This window comes from Pseudonaja textilis, chromosome 1 (genome assembly GCF_049901715.1).
Source record: "Pseudonaja textilis isolate UNSWEBS1 chromosome 1, rPseTex1.2, whole genome shotgun sequence".
NCBI lineage: Eukaryota > Metazoa > Chordata > Lepidosauria > Squamata > Elapidae > Pseudonaja > Pseudonaja textilis.
Window position 1 is genome coordinate 110,575,268 of NC_141990.1, and position 5,566 is coordinate 110,580,833.

Genomic DNA, 5,566 nt, shown 5'->3' on the forward strand with positions numbered 1-5,566 from the left:
GGATTATGCATGCTTGGCATCATTTTAAAGATAATAGAGGATTATTATTATTATTATTATTATTATTATTATTATTATTATTATTATTATTATTATTATTATTATTATTTTGCATTGTAGTCTTAAGCTATGGACTCCCGTGCATAAAGATGTTGCAAATGAAGTTGGTTTAAAAAATTCCTTTTCAGATTTCACCCTCTTTTTCCATTTTGGCTATGATGGTGATTTGGTATTCTGCCTGGACCATGCTTATTACAGCTCCCAAATGGTAGAACTCCTGCTTTTTAAAAATCTTTCCTGCAAATGCTGGGAAACCATGCACCAAACCCTTTCCTTTTTATAGATGGGTCTTGGAGAAGATATGCATTCATTGATAGCCTTTGGTGTGTTGTGTGTCTCCTTCTGGTGGGAAGGAAGGAAGAAAGGAAGGAAGGAAGGAAGGAAGGGAGGAAGGAAGGAAGAGAGGGAGGAAGGAAGAGAGGCAGGCAGGCAGGCAGGCTTTGGTTGTGATTATAAAAGCCCAACTTTTACCCTTCCGTTAATGAATCTTTGGAATCTATAGAAAAACTCTAGTCTTTCACTGTTCCATCAGAAGAGCTTGCTCCCTTTCAGTTTTGGTTTCTATTGTTACTGCTCCTAAAAGATTAATGGGTAAACGGGTAAACTTAACTGTAAAAAATATGATTTCTGTAATAAAGTTGTCAAAGTCTGGCATGCCCTACCTGATTCAATTGTCTCAGCTACAAATTTTCACAGTTTTACCCACAAATTGACTTCCGTGGACCTTACATCGTACTTAAGCTGTCAGTAGAGGGGGCATGCATAAGTGCATTAACATGCCTAGCGTCCCTATCGTTGTATTTTTATTCTCTTATTCTTGTTCTTGTTTTTGTTTGACAAATTCCAAGAAATAAAATAAATAAATAAATAAAATTGAAATTTATTTCACCTACATTATCATTGTAACGTAACTGTCTCCCAAACAAAAATATGAACAGTATTACTTATATGAATGCGCACAAGGTAGAGAAATATACTTCTAGTACTTTCATTTCAGGCCTCAAAGAATGACTTTGTTAATGAAGGCTTCTTGCTTCTGAGCCGAGAGGCACAATAGTCTTGTGTTGAAGATAGATGGTAGTTTCACAGACATAGAAACTTTCCGATGCAACTCTCATATTTATCAACTGGAGGATTATTAGACCTTGGGAATTATGAAGTTGTAGTCATCACACCTGAAAGGTAAAAGGATGGAGAAGGTAATGGCAGCCTACCAATCAGTGGTGGGATTCAATTTTTTTTTTTACTACCGGTCCTGTGGGCGTGGCTTGGTGGGTGTGGCAGGGGAAGGATTCTGTAAAACTCCACTCAGAGGCGATATTTGCTGGTTCTCCAAATTACTTAAAATTTCCGCTACCAGTTCTCCAGAACTGGTCAGAACCTGCTGAATACCCACCTCTGCTACCAATCTTTTCAATTCTAAGATGAACTTTAGTGTGTTAGTCTGGCAAACTGCAAACTGAAACCATTTTTTAAACATTTTTTTGTCTGGGATTAAACCAATTGTCATTTATGTTTTCAAAAGGGATGATAGATATTTTCTTCCACATGTAACTAAGCTGGACAACCCATATCCATGGACCATAAGTAGTTCCTATAGCCATTGTTTGTATTATCTAAAGTTCTCTTATATCACATTTCTGAAAAAGAATAGCACAGCTTCGGGCCATTTAGAAGTAGGAAACCATAAATAGCAAACATATTAAAGGGGGGAGACCTCAACCTCTCCCACCAAATCATGGTCTTGCCACTGTATATGGCACTGGTACTTCCATCTGGCATCTTGGCTCTTGGCACTTTGTTATGTTTTCCACACCTTTTAATTTCATCATTTTAGAAAAATAAAAAACAGGGACTTGTTTGAAAGTACATTAGCAATGTAATTTAGATCCATATAAAAATCTCTGAACCATAGTAGGTGATGTGGGGAAAAAATTTTCACTGTAACTTGTGGATAAGTAATTTAATGTCCTTTTATTGGCTAGGGCATTTCTCTTTTGGGGAAATCTTGCCTTGTGAAGCTAAGTAAAACCACCTGCCATGCACTGTCAATAATCTCTTTTGGATAATTTAGTAACAATGTATAGCTATATAAAATACTACAATAATAACATTCTGGCCAGAGGCACAACATTATCATGCAGTGCTTTCAAAACAATCCCATAAAATGTAGCCATGTTAATTGCTTGATCCAAAACTGAGTAAGGACTTCTATTCCTTTGGCCTCAAACTGAATGAATTCTGAATGGTGAAGTACCCTTTCAGCCCACAAGTGAAGGCTGCACTTCCTATTTCACTGAGGCATAAAGAAAACTTTCTCTGATTTTATGGAGACAGCTGGAACCCAATGTTTATATGCTGCTGATAAAATATACAATGGCTGCATTCGGCTAATAGATTTTCAGAGAATTGGAAGCAATATGGTATTACCATTATTGCCTAGATTATGGATTGTTTTTCCCTTCCCTTCTTTTCTTTTTTTCCTTTCCTGGTTTCTGGATGAACAGGCTTCACAGATATTTGTAGCTCTATAAAAACACAATCTGCTTCATCAGAAACCAAACTGGGCAATTGCAACAGTGCCGTAACATTTTCAGTTCTCCGAACCCATTGCTTTTATGTAGTCTAAATGTTTATCATGGCCATCAAATGAGTGAAAGTTTGCGAAAGCTCGGGTTCTAGGGTTGTTTTTCCCTTTAGGACCCTGATAGGGGAAAGGCAGGAAGTGATATACGGAGCTTTTTTCAACAGAGACTGAAAATGGCATATAAACTACGCAAGAATGACTAAGTGAACAACTCCTAGAATAGCTCAAGTGTATACTCGGTTTTATAAATGAGTTAGCCTGTATAAATTAACTTCCTAGTTTTAACAATACTTTTCCTACCCTTTCAACAGCAATTATGGGCAGAGAATGGTTTTTAAAAAATGATATAAATGGCAAAATACACAAATGACCTTTACTAGGATAATTTCCTCCTTCTCCTGCTCCTCCATTTATTATTGTATGTATTTATCTTCGTTATTTTATAATTTTGTTTTTATTTAGTTATAACATTTTATATCAGTTTTCTAAAATCCAAAAGAATGTACAGAAATGCAAACATAATCAGTCACATTAGGATCATGCCATAAAGCATTACAATAAAATAATTGGGGTGTGTGTGAAATCTATTCACCCATCCTAATTCATCTTCTGGTTGTGTTCTATCATCTCAGGCAGGAAGAGTGGAGCCCCAGCTACTAGCAACTTTTCTGTCCCCACAGGAGTGTTTATGGAAGACCAATCTGCCCCCGTTCCAATGCAGCACTGGGGAGGAAACAATAGCCATGGTTGCTTACCATATTTTGAAAACGGAACTTCAAAAAAACCCTTGATTGCTTTCAGATATTGTCAGCTCTGTAGGCCTGAGTTTTAGTCAGTTTCCCAGAGACATGCTGCCTTCAGAAATTCTCCGTCCATAGCTCCTTTAATCCCATGAGCTAGTCAAGTCTACCCTAGTATCAGGTTGCATTTTATTCTACAACAAAGACACACTTTTCATCTGAGCAATGTCTGTTGAGCATTAGGCCCTTCCCTTTGTTTCCCAGAGTTGAAAGGAGAAAGGATGTTAGGAAGGATGCAAAGATAGCAAAATACCCTGATACCCTAGAAACGTAGAATTAGCAATGTTATGAGAGAACCTTAGTTCTTAGTGCAGGAACCTAATATATTTGAAAACAAATTTCTACATTAATTTATGTTTTTTTTTAAAAAGAAAGATAAATTGGACTTTTCTGGACTTATTCACATCTCTCTCTCTCTCTCTCTCTCTCTCTCTCTCTCTCTCTCTCTGTGTGTGTGTGTGTGTGTGTGTGTGTGTAAAAATGTCATCAGTTAATTCTGGAAAAAAAGTATTTTGAATACTGATTGAGAAAAAAACGCCCCCTTATAATACATGCACATGACTTTAATTTCACTGTTGGTTTACATTTTAATTATAATGTACCTATTACTTAAAGTTATTTTTATTATTTTTTTAATTCATAAAGAGCAAGGAATACAGTCTCTATAACATGCTTTCACAGGAATAGCTCATAAAGTTCAGGTAGTTTCTCCTATTTATGCAACTGTTATTTATCATATTTTCTTTATATATGTTTATATAAAATAAGCAAATAAAACTTTGCAGGAATGTAAACATGCAATTTAATAGATGCTTAGAATATATCCTTAGGGGCAAAAGATTTCCATCATATAATCTATATTAATGTATTACTAAAAAACAGTAAACGTTTAAGATGCCCTCAAGTCAAGATCAACTTGTGCTGACTGCACCTATGCAATTTTCTTCCCAAAGATTCAGAGGTGATGTCTTCTTCGTCTAGCCAACAGCCTCTGTCCAAGTGTTAAGTTAGACTTAGTTTAGCTTACAGCTTTGGATCAACCAAAGTCAGGTACCACTTCCCACTGATCCTTTTTTTCAATAGGTCATGCTGACTGAGGAATGGTGAAAGTTGTGGCCCATCATATCTGAAGACTAATTTGGGGGAAGTGCTTTAGACAGCTTGGTCAACTTGGTCACTCCCCGGTTTAGCGAAGAGGAAAAAAGCCATGATATGTCACATGGCAACAATGTGACGCCATGAGTTTGATACCCCTCACATAGGGTGAGCAAATGGAGACTTCATCATTACCACAGATGACCTTCTGAACTCTGATTTCCATTCTGCTGCATTTTCTCAAGCTGTTACTTTGGAGACCAATATCTCCAAAGCCCACCACACTGCAAAAAAAGAAAAACGATGAAACATGCCCTTATTTATGAAAACTATTACGCAGCAGCACTCTTAGAGATGCGGATGTGACTGGTTTGGACTGTTTTAAAACTAGGCTTACCTTAAACAGCTGGTGCTGTAAGAATATGATAAACCTTCAGTGAGCCCTTCAGTGAACCTTCAGAGAACCCTCGGGGAACCCACATTCAAAGTGAAGCAGAAAGAACATTCTGTAGCTGACATTTTGGTCTGAGTGTTTTTCAGCTTCACTGCCATTTTAAGAGATCACTGTTATGTTACAGTTTTTGACGAGATGTCAACATATTCCAGGAATGCAAGCATGATGTGTTTTGCAATGTGATATATTCAGAGTTGTACCCTCACATGTTGTTTTTGTTCAGATTTATTTCTAATAATAGAACTCATGTATTGTGTAACCTACAATCCAGTGGAGACATATTTTCATTTCCTCAGACTACTTGCAGACTGTTGATAGGTTATGCTGTGTCTTTTTATTAGCAATGGTACTATAGCCTCATTTATGAGCCAGCGAGTCCCAACTAAAACAAGTTTGCTTGGATCCCTATCAAGTGATAAAAGAACTATTAATTGTGGTTAACTATTAAATCTGGTATCCAGCATTGATACATATCCATAAAATCAATTTCTAATTCTTATTATTACAAAGAAGAAAGTTTGAACATTAATTGTATGCATTCTTGGGATCTGTTTTTCAAAGAAAAAATGG

The 5,566-nt window shown here is 36.5% G+C and overlaps 1 long non-coding RNA gene across 1 annotated transcript; it reads right to left on the reverse strand.

Annotated features, from left to right (window-relative positions):
• Positions 1-983: 983 nt before the first annotated feature.
• On the reverse strand, positions 984-5,133 carry LOC148127763 (uncharacterized). Its single transcript, XR_015741091.1, has 3 exons — positions 4,940-5,133; positions 4,738-4,826; positions 984-1,235 (listed from the first exon to the last, which is right to left on the reverse strand). It is a non-coding gene; the product is annotated as an uncharacterized LOC148127763 (long non-coding RNA).
• Positions 5,134-5,566: the final 433 nt, after the last annotated feature.